The sequence below is a fragment of the Podarcis tiliguerta genome (assembly GCF_965153285.1).
Source record: "Podarcis tiliguerta genome assembly, contig: HAP1_SCAFFOLD_176, whole genome shotgun sequence".
NCBI lineage: Eukaryota > Metazoa > Chordata > Lepidosauria > Squamata > Lacertidae > Podarcis > Podarcis tiliguerta.
This window is the reverse complement of record NW_028148613.1, coordinates 27,200-42,405: the sequence shown is the minus strand read 5'-3', so window position 1 is coordinate 42,405 and position 15,206 is coordinate 27,200. Positions and strand designations below refer to the sequence as shown.

At 47.9% G+C, this 15,206-nt stretch overlaps 1 long non-coding RNA gene across 2 annotated transcripts in view; it reads right to left on the bottom strand.

Moving 5' to 3' along the window:
* Positions 1–290: 290 nt before the first annotated feature.
* Positions 291–15,206, bottom strand: part of LOC310669975 — a 40,639-nt gene continuing 25,723 nt past the window's right edge. For both annotated transcript variants that reach the window (XR_014507467.1, XR_014507468.1), the window contains one exon: positions 291–467. This is a non-coding gene — a long non-coding RNA (uncharacterized lncRNA). The remainder of the gene's footprint in view (positions 468–15,206) is intronic.

Sequence of the window (15,206 nt, the reverse complement as noted above, 5' to 3'; positions counted from 1 at the left end):
TTTTCAAAAAGCGCAACTCAGATTAGTTCCCATTTAAAGGGAATCTGAACAGAATTTCATCTCCCTCCCATTCCACCCTACATATTTTGTCACTCTTCATTTTCCACATTGTGGCCCAGTCCTCCTCACTAGACTGTTTTGGGGGATCCTCACCCCCTTTTAGTCTTCCTTTCTAATGACGTTTTGGGCCTCTTCACAACCATGCCTGCTGACACCTCCTTTTCATGGGTGCCATTTTGGCTTCACTAGCAAGAACACTCATGCTTAGAAATGAAAAACAGAGGCAAAAAGGCTTTTGGATCTGCTTTTATTGCAAGGCACAAGCTCATGTAAGCCTTGAAAATGTTGCTTTTTCAATCTGGATGCTTTGGAGAAGAAGTCCCTAGCTGGGGTTCAAGCGGGATCCAGCGGCTCTCAAAGAGAGGGAGCATCTTCCACTTTTCAAAGGCATCTATCACTCCTCCCGTCTAAAACGTAGAAACCAGCAACAAAAAGACAACAGTTAACTCAGTTTCATAGCAAAGTGACCATATTTGAGACACGAAAACACAAAGCAAGGCATGTTGTACCACAAGAAAGATTTCATGATAATAAACCATTGGGTAGGGATAGGTCTGTTTCAGGTTTTCATTTTCAGAAACTATGAATTACAAAGGTTCACCTTTCGATGAGAATTAAATGAAGTCTCTCAGACACCCCTACCCCTGGGGGACTTCCTTTTCTAGGTACAATTAAATATGTCACAGAATAGTGAGGGAGCTTTCAAGGTCTCCAATATTCTCCTGCAGACTGGATGCTATGCATGGCAGGGATTTGTTGTCTATGTGGCCCTGAGGAAGAGTTCTGGGTTAACAGGAAGCTGGCTCACAATTTTGTGACAATGTTTTGAGAAACACGGGAGAACTGGCACCCTGGGGTTCATTCAGTCCAGTTGCTAATTTCTTTGCCTGGACCCAAGACAAAAGTCTACTTCCTCAGGTTCTTTCCTTAAAAGATAAAATAAGAATGAAGCTGCTTGGAATTGAAAGTGGGAGATTCGCCTGGAATGTATGGGATGTGAAACTGATGTAATCTTAGACGGTTTAGGGCAGGACACCACACAGAGTAAGTGCCCAGCATCTGTTAAAGCTGCAGAGTAGACATCCCTTAGGCACTGAGATAAACAATGGGTGAAGCTGCACAACAAATTAAATGTGCCCATCCGGTGTGGTTTAGGGATTTGTCAAAGGCGAACTGGCATAAGCTCACAGGGCAAAGGGGCCAAAGACAGCTGGACCAACCATGAGGCAGGTGAGGACCCTGCTTCTGGTGGCAGAAGCCCCTCAGACAACAAACCCATTGGTGCCCCTCCTGCCCCGCTGGTTCTGCCTGTGGCGAAGGAACTCAGCACCATCTTGCTTAAAATCGGCCACAATGGTAGTGCCACTTCTGTGCCTGCAGTTAACAGGGTATGGTGTGTGTTAGTGGCATATCAGGCCATGGCAGGAGGAGCAGGTAGATGGGCTTACGAGCCGTGCCGGCAGAATGGCCAAGCAGCAATTAGCATTTTGCATCAAGCGGCAAAATGGGATGTGCCACCCTTGGCTGATTCTGGCATAGGTATTTTTATTTTTATTTTTGCAATGGAGTAATTGTGCTTGCAGGCAAAGGATGATCAATTTAGGAGACTCTGCATTGGGTACTTAAAATGATCAATCCAGAGGGTAATGGGAGAGGGGCAGGAGGTGTAATTCTCATTTGGTCACCTGAAATTACCTTCTGCAACACGGCATTCTAGATAAACACTTTCCAATTTGTTCATGAGTATCGGGACAACGGTGACGGAAGCAACGACCGTTGGCTTCACGGCATTGCCTAGCATTCTTAATTTCCTGGTCCTGTGCAGATCCTGTGCAAAGAGAGAAACAAACATAAGTGGGGAGAAGAAAGTTAATTCACAACTGGATGAAAGAGAGGAACAACTCCACAGCCCTTTGAACAGGAGTGGCTCTGTGACTCTCTGGGTGCTGTGGCATCCCAACTCCTACCCCCACCCCTGCCACTGGCCACTGGTGTTTACCACCCTTGCTACATTCACAAGAAGAAATGGTAAATGTGCTTCTCCAGATATTTGCTCATGAGTGGAAGGTGTCAGTCCACGAAATACGACAGCAAGAAGTGAGGCACACATGGCTTATACATTATAGAGAAACTAAAGTGTGTAACTGAAGCCATCAGAGCCCCAAGGACTACCCAGAATAAAAGGCTCTATATTACATCAAGAAACATTTCCCACTAATTAGAAACCATATACCCCAAATTTATTGGCAGACCTGTGGAAGAGACAAATCAAATTTTTATTTTGTAAAACATATTCCATAAATTTGCATAGAATTCCATAAAATCTAACCAAACTGAGAGAAGAAGAGGTTCCTTTTGTTTTTCCTTACCAGTTTTACATGCAAAGCCATTTTCCTTATATTAAAAAAAGGTAAAGGACTGTTTTGACAGTTAAGTCCAGTTCCAGACAACTGGGGATGTGTGCTCATCCCACTTTACAGGCTGAGGGAGCCGGTGTTTGACCAGAGACAGCTTCCGGGTCATGTGGCCAGCATGACTAAGCTGTTTACCTTCCCACCAGAGCGGTACCTATTTATCTACTTGACTTCGATGTCCTTTCGAATTGCTAGGTTGGCAGGATCTGCGACCGAACAATGGGAGCTCACCCCACCGTGGGGATTCAAACCGCCAACCTTCTGATTGGCAAGCCCAGGAGGCTCAGTGGTTTAAACCACAGGGCCACCCGTGTCCCCTTTTCCTTATATTCCTGTGCCATAATGAAGTCAACATGTGAACATCAAAGCACAGCTGTCCTCTCAAAGGCAGCTCTCCCTCCAAGTAATGTGTTTAAAAAATGTACCAGAAAAAGTGTAAGTTCATGACAATAGGATGAAAATATAGGTTATAATAGGGGAAATTGCATAGCAGTTATGGGCATAATGGGGGAAATTCAGCAACACAGTGCATATTTTCCCTAGTAGACACACTTTGGTAGGCAATTTTGTCGCATATATACATTTTTTATGCAAAGAATTCCCACTAAAGAGATTACCACTAAACAAACGTCTCTAGAAAGAAAAGTGAGCTTCCTTTGCAAGGCCACAGAACAGCCACTGTACTCCTCTCCCTCTTCCACCCCATAATAGGCTGGCAGGTGTCCCTCTGTCTTCTTCCTCTCCATCCCTTACCTGGGAAAGCCAGGAGCAGCAAAGAGAGAACAGCCAAGCACAGGTGAAGGATCTTCATGGCTCAGGTTGAATTGTGGTGGCAAAGCCCAATGCTGGCTTTTAAGCTAATGGAGCCCCAAAGCTTGCCAAGAGAGGGCAGGTAGGCAGATTGCATAATTGTAATTTCTTTGGGACGTTGTGACCTAGGCTGACGTGGACGAGAACGTTGCCAAAATCACGTGCCTCTGGAAAAGCACTCCTGAAACATTTATGAGGAGGATGCAATGCCCCACATAGGCAGTGCCAGGGGGATGTATCCCTCAGGTAAATGACTCACCCCTCACCTGTCCCCATCGCATTGCTGGACCCTTGCGGTTACCTGAAGGAAGGGCACTTTTCACATGCTCGCCTCCCACAATAATTATTCTTAGTAGTAGCCTGTGCTCCCCCCCCCCCTAAAAAATGTTTAGGGTTACTCTCATTTTCCTACTCATGTTGAAATACTGCTCCTCAATATGGCCAAACCTCGATTCACAAAATGTTTAGGGGTATGCGGACCCCTGCATCCCCCCTGGAAATAGCACTGGTAGTAGTAATAGCTTCAAACAGTTCTTCCAGAAAAAAGAGATTCAAGTCCATTGATTGAAGAGGTTGAGTGGGACATGCAGGGCAAGGAGATTTCAAAGGTGAAATGATGGACTCTTTGCTTACTTGAAGGTAAGGGCAATCTTCACATGCTCTCTTGTCCTTTTTCTCATTCTTGCAATCATCATCATCATCCTTTTTCTCAAACACCTTTTTCTAACTAGACTCAATGGAACGTACAAAAATATTTTCAAACTGGAGGGGCTCTGCTTCTCTGCTTGCTCCACCTGCCATGTCCCACTCTGCACCCCATCATAACTGGCCAACCTGTCCTTTCCTTTCTCCTTTCCACCCTAGAATATGACTAAGCCCCCTTTCTCCTTCCCAACCCTGTTTCTGAAGCCAATTCACTCTTCTCTCCTGCGCTCCATGGAGTCGCTGTTATTTGTGGCTAAAGATCAGGGGTGATGGGATCTCCAGATCAGAAACATCCAAAGGCCAATGAGTTAATCTTCTCTGCTTTGAGGTTTCATTTGAGCTTTGATGCTCAGGCCTGGTGCTTTCATGCGCAAGGTGCTTGGAACTGAATGTGGAACACTTTGCAAGGAATATATGGAACCTTATCCTCAGCTAACGGACGCGGGTGGCGCTGTGGTCTAAACCACTGAGCCTTGGGCTTGCCAATCAAAAAGTTGGCAATTCAAATCCCCGCTACAGGGTGAGCACCCATTGTTCGGTCCCAGCTCCTGGCAACCTAGCAGTTCAGAAGAACGTCAAAGTGCAAGTAGATAAATAGGTACCGCTCCGGCTTAAAGGTAAACAGCGTTTCTGTGTGCTGCTCTGATGTCGCCAGAAGCGGCTTAGTCATGCTGGCCACATGAACCAGAAAAACTGTCTGCGGACCAACATCGGCTCCCTCGGCCAGTAAAGCGAGATGACCGCCGCAACCCTAGAGTCGTCAGTGACTGGACTTAACTGTCAGGGTCCCTTTACCTTTACCTTTCAATTCTCCGCTATTCAAACAAGATGGAGGGGAGAAGATCATACTGAGCAAAAGCCCAGTAGCTATTGAAGTTTTAGGATGGACAGTTATGGTGACCCCTTTCCCCTGAGATAAACAATTGATGAAACTGCATATTAATCTAAACAATCAAATACCATATGATTGAAGGATTCGACCAAGAAGAATTGGCAAAACCTCCCAGAACAAAGCAATCAGAGACAGGGCTGATCCCAGAGCCGGACAAGCCTTGAGGCAGGTGAGGATGCTGCTCCAGGTGGCAGAAGCCCCCAACCAGGCACAATGCCCATGGGTGCCCCTCCTGCCCTGCTGCTTCTGCCAGTGGAGGAGAAGCACCTGCATCATCAGCACTGATTTTGCACAAGATCATTGGCATTTGGGGCAATATGGGAAGTGCCGCCCTAGGCTGATTCTGCCATAGGTGTCTTTTGCAATGGACAAAGTATGAAAACAACTGGCTGTGCAACCAATTAAGCTTGCAATCAAAGGGTGATGTATTCAGGGACCACTTAAGTAACTGATGCCTTGTGTAACTAATGGAACAGGTAGCTGGTACTCACTGCTCTATGAAAATGACATTCTGTGTAATAAAAAGGTTGCATTAGAGATACTTTGTACTGCCAGTGGTTGTTTAATTAATGAAAAACCTAATTAAGACAACTGTAAATCTTGCAGGCTGTATAATCAACCTACATAATGAGTATAATGAGTTTTGTTTTGGTTAATTCTGTTTCTGAAGGAATAGAATGGCTCTAAGACACGGAAGAAGGGAAGAGGGAGGGAGGAAAGATGAGTTTGTATCGACGCAGTTTTTACATAATGGATGAAATAATAAAATTTTAATGGAAAATGGATATAGCAGCCAAATGCTATATTAAAGGAGGTTAAACTGGAATCAAATAAATGATCATCATCTTGTAAAGAAACCTATTGTTCATGTTAGCAGGCATAATAAAAGTATTCCAAGTTTTACGTAATGAAATTATTTTCTCAGTTCACTGGCTCCCTTTGCCTAAATCCGAGAAGGGATGTCCACTTAGGGTGGTAGCCTAAAGCTACTCAGATCAGAGGCTCCTCAAAATGATCGATCCATAAATATGCTACAAGAGGGGCAGGGCGTGGGGAGGAGAAATGATACTTTCCTCTGGACACTTGTTTCATTCTCATTTACTAGGCTGAAGTTCCCTTCTGCAACAATTATACCGTGGAGGACAGCTCCCAATGTCAGTGAAGACAGCAGGACAAACGAACGGGAGGCAGATACAATCAGTTTGTGACAGGCCATATCCTGTGTAGAGGGAGCACAAATACCATGGTCCACAAGTGAAAGGAAAGTTCATTCAGAAGAGCATGAAACGGAGGCACAACTTCTTAGGCCCCCCTAAAATAAATCTTGGCTGCACCCATGCTTCCCATAATTGTAATTTCTTTGGGATGTTGTGACTTAGGGTGGCATGGAAGAGAATGTTGCCAAAATCACATGCTTGTGGGAAGATATTGCTGAAATCTGGTAGTCATAGCAGTTTCCACAGAAGTAAGAGCCCAACTACAGATCGCAAACATTCAGATCTGCTGCATTAATGTTTCACAAGGAGATAGCTTGGATAAAACGAAATGTTTATGAGGAGTATGCAATGCCCTGCATAGTCAGTGCCAGGGGGATGTATCCCTCAGGTAAAAAACTCACCCCTCAACTGTTTCCATCACAGTGCTGGACCCTTGTGGTTACCTGAAGGAAGGGCACCTTTCACAATAATAATTGGCCAACCTGTCCTTTCCCTTCTCTTTTCTATCGCAGAGGATGACTAAGCCATTTTTAAATTATTTATTTATTTATTTATTTGTTTATTATACCGCTTTATAACTGGATGTATAGTCAGGTTCGGGAATTTGTTTAATTCTGCCCTTGCTGTTGAGATTTCGGCATTTTGATAATTGTCCTGGGGCCTATTCCTCAGCCTCTGTAGGCCTGAGATGTTTGAGACGGCCCGAGCATTGGTTGCGCCTGAAGCAGTACAGGCAACAACATGGGACACGATTCAAGAGAAGCTCCGCAACCACTACGCGCCAAAGCCGTCCAAGATTGCTGCCCGCCATGCATTCTACCACCAGAACCAGTCAGAGGGGGAGTCAAGTAACAACTACACTGCCGCCCTCCGACAAGCTGCAATGCACTGCGAGTTCCGAGACTTAGACGATGCCCTGATGGATCAAATTGTCTGTGGGGTCTGGGACATCCGGCTGCAACGGCGTCTCCTCGCCAAGCCAGACCTCACCCTACAGGAAGCAATTGAGGAGGCCGTGGCCTCAGAAGCTGCTGAACGCTCCTCCCAGGAGATACGCAAGGCCAGCAGCCTGCGTCTTGCTAGGAAGCCAGTTCCAGTGCATCATGAAGAGGCCAACAGTGATGAGGCATCCTCCAGTGAAGACGATGACGTGCACCAGACAAAGCGGGAGCGCAGGACGTTCGAAAAGAAGTCCAAGGGCCAATCGGAATGTGCTGTTGATTCAGAGATGCCATCTGTCAGAAGTGTTCCAGAAGGGGCCACATCGCTAAGGTCTGCCGATCGGCTCTGTCTGACACCCCCCCTTCACCAACTCGCAAGTCCAAGTCTTCACTCCAGTCCGCCAAGGAAAGCTGTTTTGCTCTCACCAACTGCTGCTGCCCGTCTGGAACCACGATTATCCAAACTGACTCGCCTACGTGACGCAAGCTGGACGTCACGGTGCTCACTGAAGGAGCTCCATGTGACATGGAGATCAACACCGGGTCTGCCCTGTCCATCGTGTCTTGGAGCACCATCAAAAGACTGGTACCTAGAGTGTTCAAAAGGCAACTCACCTCTCACTGTGTACACCTGAGAGACTACGAGGGAAACGACATTCCCGTGGTAGGAGTTGGCCAGTTCCGGATCACCTTCAAGGATTTTTCGGGCCTGCTCCGACTGGTGGTGGTTGAAGGCCAAGCCTCCTAGGGTTTGATGCCCTCGGCCTGGAAGTCACCGGCATCAACTAAATCTCTAACGCAGAAACTGAGGGTCTGGTCAAAGACTTTGCTGAGGTTTTTGATGGCACTTTGGGGCAATATACAGGTACGCCCATCTCCTTTAGCCTTGATCCACAAGTTGCCCCCATCAAGCTAAAGCTACACTGGGTTCCCTTTGCTCTCAAGGCTAAGGTGGACGAACAACTGGACAAGCTGATCGCCCAAGGAGTTTTGGAGCCGGTTGACCATGTCAAGTGGGAAACCCCCATCGTCACGCCTGTCAAGCCAGATGGGTCGGTGAGAATCTGCACTGACTACAAGTGCACGATCAACAAGGCACTTCAGCAGCACACTTATCTGGTTCTTGTTGTCCAACACCTGCAGCATTCCTTGGGTGAGGGTAAGGTCTTCGCTAAGCTGGACCATGCCCAAGCCTATCAACAACTGCCCGTCGATGATGCCACTGCTGAAGCCCAGACGATCGTCACCCACCGAGAGGCATTCCGTTGCCACTGGTTGCAGTTCAGGGTGAGTGTGGCTCCTGGCATCTTCTAAAGCCTTATGGAGTGTCTCCTGCAAGGGCTTCCAGGCGTGGTACCATATTTTGATGACGTCTGGGTGTCTGCAGACTCACACCAGCAGCTGTTCAAGCGCCACCATGCCGTGCTGACCAGGTTCCAGGAGGCCGGACTTAAGGTAAAGAGGGAGAAGTGCCAGATCACCATTCCACAGGTGGAGTTCCTGGACTATCTTATTGACGCCTCCGGCCTTCACCCGACCACATGCAAGATCCGCGCTATCCAGCAGGCCCCCACCCCAAAGAACAAGATGGAGTTGCAGGCGTTCCTGGGACTGCTGAACTTTTATAACATGTTCCTGCCCCACAAAGCCACGGTGGCTGAGCCTCTTCACCGACTCCTCAGCACAAAGACACCTTGGTCCTGGGGTCATTGGGAGACGGTGGCCTTCAACACGGTCAAAGCCCTCCTTTCATCGGACAGTGTGCTGGTACAGTACAGTGAAGCCAGGCCACTGGTCCTTGCCTGCATCGCCTCACCTTTTGGCATCGGCACTGTCCTTAGTCACCGTTTTCCAGACGGAAGAGAAGCACCACTCCCCTACTTTTCCAGGACGCTATCTCTGACTGAATGCCAGCTCGACTGAATGCCAGCTCGACAAGGAGGCACTGGCACGTGGCTGGAGTGAAGAGGTTCCATGAATACCTCTATGGCAGGACTTTTGACCTCATCACTGACCACAAGCCACTCCTGGGCCTCCTCGCCGGTAATTGTCCAACTCTCGCCGTGCATGCTGCGATGGACTGTTTTCCTGGCTACCTACCACTACCGGCTTGCCCATCGCCCGGGGAAATCGATGGGCCATGCCGACGCCCTCAGCCATTGCCCTCTTCCAGCGTTTGTGGAAGACCTGGCTCCTGCTTCATCGCTGCTCCTGATTGAGGATCTTCCAGCAGCGCCTGTATCGGCTGCCTCTGTGGCCTCCGCATCTGCCCAGGATCACACCATCAGCCATGTGCTCAACTGGGTGTGGAGGGCATGGCCACAAGGGCCTTTTGCATTGGAGTTCCAGCCGTTCGCAACCAGACAACATGAACTCTCAGTTCATCGCGGCTGTCTGCTGTGGGGAGACTGTGTCGTGATTCCCCAAAGACTCCGTCAACGTGTCCTGGAGGCTCTGCACGTTGGCCACCCGGGAATTGTCAAAATGAAGGCGTTGGCTCGGTGTTACGTCTGGAGGCCTAACAGGGATGATGCCATCACTGCTTGGGTTTCTGCCTGTCAAGCCTGCCAAGAATCAAGGCCTGCGCCACCGGCAGCTAAGGGACACACCTGGGAGATGCCAAGACATCCTGGTCGAGGGTGCACATCGATCTGGCCGGCCCCTTTCACGGCCGGACCTTTATGGTAGTGGTGGACGCCTATTCCAAATGGCTGGAGGTGGCCCTGATGCCCTCCACCACTACAGAGGCAGTTATCCTGGTGCTGCAAGGGCTCTTTGCGACGCATGGGTGTCCTGATGTCCTTGTCTCCGACAATGGACCACAGTTCACGTCAGGCACTTTTGAGCTGTATCTTTGGGACTGGGAATCCGCCATGCCCTAACGGCACCATTTCATCTATCCATCAACGGGCAAGCAGAGAGAATGGTGCGCTCGGCAAAAGAGGCACTGGTGTGCCTGGACCGGGAAGACTGGCATGAGCGGGTCGCCAAATACTTGTTCATACAACACATCACCCTTCATGCGGCCACAGGGCGGAGTCCTGCCAAACTGCTTATGGGCCGCCGCCTCAGGTCACCGCTCGACCGGCTGCACCCGGACTTCGCCGTGGCCAAACCCCCAGGCAGGAAACCAGGTTTTTGCCCGGAACTTTGTGGGGAACATTCCTTGGGTGCCAGCCACAGTAGTGGGAGTCACTGGACCTCGCTCGTACCAGGTGGGACTCGAAGATGGATGCTTGTGGCGCCGGCACATAGACCAGCTTAGGCACAAGGTTGGGGACTTGGACACTACCGTGGTTTCCCCAACTGCGCTTGCGGCTCCGGAACAGACACAGATGGTGAGGCTCCACCTACACCTCTCTCGCAAACTGCCGACGTGGAGCCGAACCAAGCCACTTCAGAGGGTCTACCAGACTTACCACAGACTCAGACCACTGCCGTGCCTGACATTCTGCCAACTCCACTTGCGGAGGTTCCACCCATAGCAGCGGATCCAGGGGACTTGGTTTCAATGCCACCTAGGGTCGCACCACAGCCTCAGCAAGAATTGGGTGGCCCCCCGGACTTGGTTACCAGTCCCCGGCTGTCTGGCAGAGTTTCCAAGCACCCAACTTATTTAAAGGACTATGTTGTTGGACATGTATCACTGTTGGTCTAAGTATGGGAAATGTAACCGATATGCTTTTGTGCCTAATTGAACCATTAAGTGTAGTGCTGTATATAAGGAAACCATTACGATTGTAACTAACGCCTTATCCCTGTGGGGAGGGGTGTTATGTACTGAAGTTCTCACCCTGGGCCAGCAGGGGGATACTGTAGATAGTTATGCAAATGAAGGATCAAAAGTGATGTTCAGTGATTGTTTAGTTTGTATGCAAATGAGGGATCGAAAGTGACATTCAGTGATTGGATAGTTTTAGAAAGTTGCTACAGTTACGTTGTTCTGGAGCTCTATATAAGTAGGCTAACTGAGCTCTTCAGCTCAGTTCTGTTCTGGCCTATGAATGAAAAAGAGCTGTTTGAAGAATCGCTGTGTCGTCTGATATGTTCGCCCACAACTTAACAGTATTCTCCTGTTAATTATTTGCATTTTGTATTTGACTACGTGTGGGGGTTTTTTGGGGGGGGTTATTGAGTTTCTTTTTATTTTTATTAGGTATTTTGTGGTATTATATCTTAATTTTATTCTGTGAACTGCCCTGAGACCCCCAGTTATAAAGCGGTATATTAAATAAGTAAGTAAGTGACGAGGGTGGTGCTGTAAGGGATGCGGGTGGTGCTGTGGGTTAAACCATAGAGCCTAGGACTTGCTGATCAGAAGGTCGGTGGTTCCAATCCCTGCGACAGGGTGAGCACCCGTTGCTCGGTCCCTGCTCCTGCCAACCTAGCAGTTCGAAAGCACGTCAAAGTACAAGTAGATAAATAGGTACCGCTCTGGCGGGAAGGTAAACGGTGTTTCCGTGCGCTGCTCTGGTGCGCCAGAAGCGGCTTAGTCATGCTGGCCACATGACCAGGAAGCTGTATGCCGGCTCCCTTGGCCAATAAAGAAAAATGAGCGCCGCAACCCCAGTGTTGGCCATGACTGGACCTAATGGTCAGGGGTCCCTTTACCTTAAGTAAGTAAGTAAGTAAGTAAGTAAGTAAGTAAGTAAATGGCTTAGTCATCCTCTACGGTGGAAAGGAGAAGGGAACGGACAGGCTGGCCAATTATTATTGTGAAAGGTGCCCTTCGTTCAGGTAACCACAAGAGTCCAGCAATGTGATGGGAACAGGTGAGGGGTGAGTTATTTATCTGAGTGATACATCCCCCTGGCACTGACTATCCTCCTCATAAACTTTTTGTTTCATCCCAAGCTATCTCCTTGTGAAACATGAATGCATCCGATCTGAATGTTTGCGATCTGTAATTGGGATCTAACCTCTGTGGAAACTGCTATGACTACCAGATTTCAGCAATATCTTCCCACAAGCATGTGATTTTGGCAACATTCTCTTCTATGTCAGCCTAAGTCAAAACGTTCCAAAGAAATTAAAATGATGGGAAGCATGGGTGCAGCCAAGATTTATTTTAGGGGGGCCTATGAAGTTGTGCCTCCGTTTCATGCTCTTCTGAATGAACTTTCCTTTCACTTGTGGACCATGGCATTTGTGCTCCCTCTACACAGGATATGGCCTGTTACAAACTGATTGAATCCGCCTCCCGTTCGTTTGTCCTGCTGTCTTCACTGACATTGGGAGCTGTCCACCACTGTATACCATATTTTTCGCCCTATAGGACGCACTTTTTCCCCTCCAAAAATGAAGGGGAAATGTGTGTGCATCCTATGGGGCAAATGCAGGCTACAGGAAGCTCTCTGCAAGCCGTGGGAGGGCTGCACGAAGTCGCACAGCTCTCCCACAGCTTGTGGGGAGCTGCCTGCACACCGAAGCCTGGGGATGCGCTGAGCTCAGCGCCCCCCAGGCTTTGAGCTTCCCGCAGCTCTCCGGCGCTGGGCTCCCGCGGCTTGCGGAGAGCTGCCTGTTCTGGGGGTTGGGGTCGGGGGAAGCTCAGGCTTCCCCCGCCCCAGCCCCGGCCCTGGGGGGGGGGAATAAAGTTTCCCCCCTTTATTTCCCCCCCAAAAAACTAGGTGCGCCTTATGGGCCGGTGCATCCTATGGGGCGAAAAATACGTTAATTGTTGCAGAAGGAAACTTCTGCTTGGCAAATGAGAATCAAACAAGAGTGCAGAGGAAAGTATCATTTCTCCTCCCCACACCCTGCCCCTCTTGTAGGATTTTTTGGATCCATCAGTTTGAGGAGCCTCTGATCTGAGTAGCTTTAGGCTACCACCCTGAAAGGACATCCCTTCTCGGATTTAGGCAAAGGGAGCCAGTGAACTGAGAAAATAGTTTCATTACGTAAAACTTGGAATACTTTTATGATGCCTGCTAACATGAACAATAGGTTTCTTTACAAGTTGATGATCATTTATTTGATTCCAGTTTAACCTCCTTTAATATAGCATTTGTCTGCTATATCCATTTGAGATTTCCATTAAAACTTTATTATTTCCTCCATTATGTAAAAACTGCATCGATACAAACTCATCTTTCCTCCCTCCCTCTTCCCTCCCTTCCATGTCTTAGAGCCATTCTATTCCTTCAGAAACAGAATTAACCAAAACAAAACTCATTATACTCATTATGTAGGTTGATTATACAGCCTGCAAGTTTTACAGTTGTCTTAATTATGCTTTTCATTAATTAAACAACCACTGGCAGTACAACGTATCTCTAATGCAACCTTTTTATTATACAGAATGTCATTTTCATACAGCAGTGAGTACCAGCTACCTGTTCCATTAGTTACACAAAGCATCAAATACTTAATTGGTCCCTGAATACATCGTCCTTTGATTGCAAGCTTAATTGGTTGCGCAGTCAGTTGTTTTCATAATTTGTCCATTGCAAAAGACACGAGAAGTGCCAGTCTAGGCAGAATCAGCCTAGGGCGGCACTTCCCGTATTGCCCCAAATGGCAGCCCAAAATCAGTGCTGATGATGCTGGTGCTTCTCCGCCCATAGCTGTCAACTTACACATTTGAAAATAAGGGACCAGCAGCCTTGAAAATAAGGGTTGTTGTTGTTGTTGTTTAGTCGTTCAGTCGTGTCCGACTCTTCGTGACCCCATGGACCAGAGCACGCCGGCACTTCTGTCTTCCACTGCCTCCCGCAGTTTGGTCAGACTCATGTTTGTTGCTTCGAGAAAACTGTCTAACCATCTCGTCCTCTGTCGTCCCCTTCTCCTTGTGCCCTCCATCTTTCCCAACATCAGGGTCTTTTCCAGTGAGTCTTCTCTTCTCATGAGGTGGCCAAAGTATTGGAGCCTCAGCTTCACAATCTGTCCTTCCAGTGAGCACTCAGGGCTGATTTCCTTAAGAATGGATGCGTTTGATCTTCTTGCAGTCCATGGGACTCTCAAGAGTCTCCTCCAGCACCATAATTCAAAAGCGTCAATTCTTCGGCGATCAGCCTTCTTTATGGTCCAGCTCTCACTTCCATACATCACTACTGGGAAAACCATAGCTTTTACTATACGGACCTTTGTTGGCAAGGTGATGTCTCTACTTTTTAAAATGCTATCTAGGTTTGCCATTGCTTTCCTCCCAAGAAGCAGGCGTCTCTTAATTTCGTGGCTGCTGTCACCATCTGCAGTGATCATGGAACCCAAGAAAGTAAAATCTCTCACTGCCTCCATTTCCTCCCCTTCTATTTGCCAGGAGGTGATGGGACCAGTGGCCATGATCTTCGTTTTTTTGATGTTGAGCTTCAGACCATATTTTGTGCTCTCCTCTTTCACCCTCAATAAAAGGTTCTTTAATTCCTCCTCACTTTCTGCCATCAAGGTAGTGTCATCTGCATATCTGAGGTTGTTGATATTTCTTCCAGCAATCTTAATTCTTGCTAGGGATTCATCCAGCCCAGCCTTTCGCATGATGAATTCTGCATATAAGTTAAATAAGCAGGGAGACAAAATACAGCCTTGTCGTACTCCTTTCCCAATTTTGAACCAATCAGTTGTTCCATATCCAGTTCTAACTGTGGCTTCTTGTCCCACATAGAGATTTCTCAGGAGACAGATGAGGTGATCAGGCACTCCCATTTGTTTAAGAACTTGCCATAGTTTGCTGTGATCGACACAGTCAAAGGCTTTTGCATAGTCAATGAAGCAGAAGTAGATGTCTTTCTGGAACTCTCTAGCTTTCTCCATAATCCAGCGCATGTTTGCAATTTGGTCTCTGGTTCCCCTGCCTCTTCTAAATCCAGCTTGCACTTCTGGGAGTTCTCGGTCCACATACTGCTTGAGCCTTCCTTGAAGAATTTTAAGCATAACCTTGCTAGAGTGTGAAATGAGTGCAATTGTGCGGTAGTTGGAGCATTCTTTAGCACTGCCCTTCTTTGGGATTGGGATGTAGACTGACCTTCTCCAATCTTCTGGCCACTGCTGAGTTTTCCAAACTTGCTGGCATATTGAGTGTAGCACCTTAACAGCATCATCTTTTAAAATTTTAAATAGTTCAGCTGGAATACCATCACTTCCACTGGCCTTGTTATTTGCAATGCTTTCTAAGGCCCATTTGACTTCACTCTCCAGGATGTCTGGCTCAAGGTCAGCAACCACACTACCT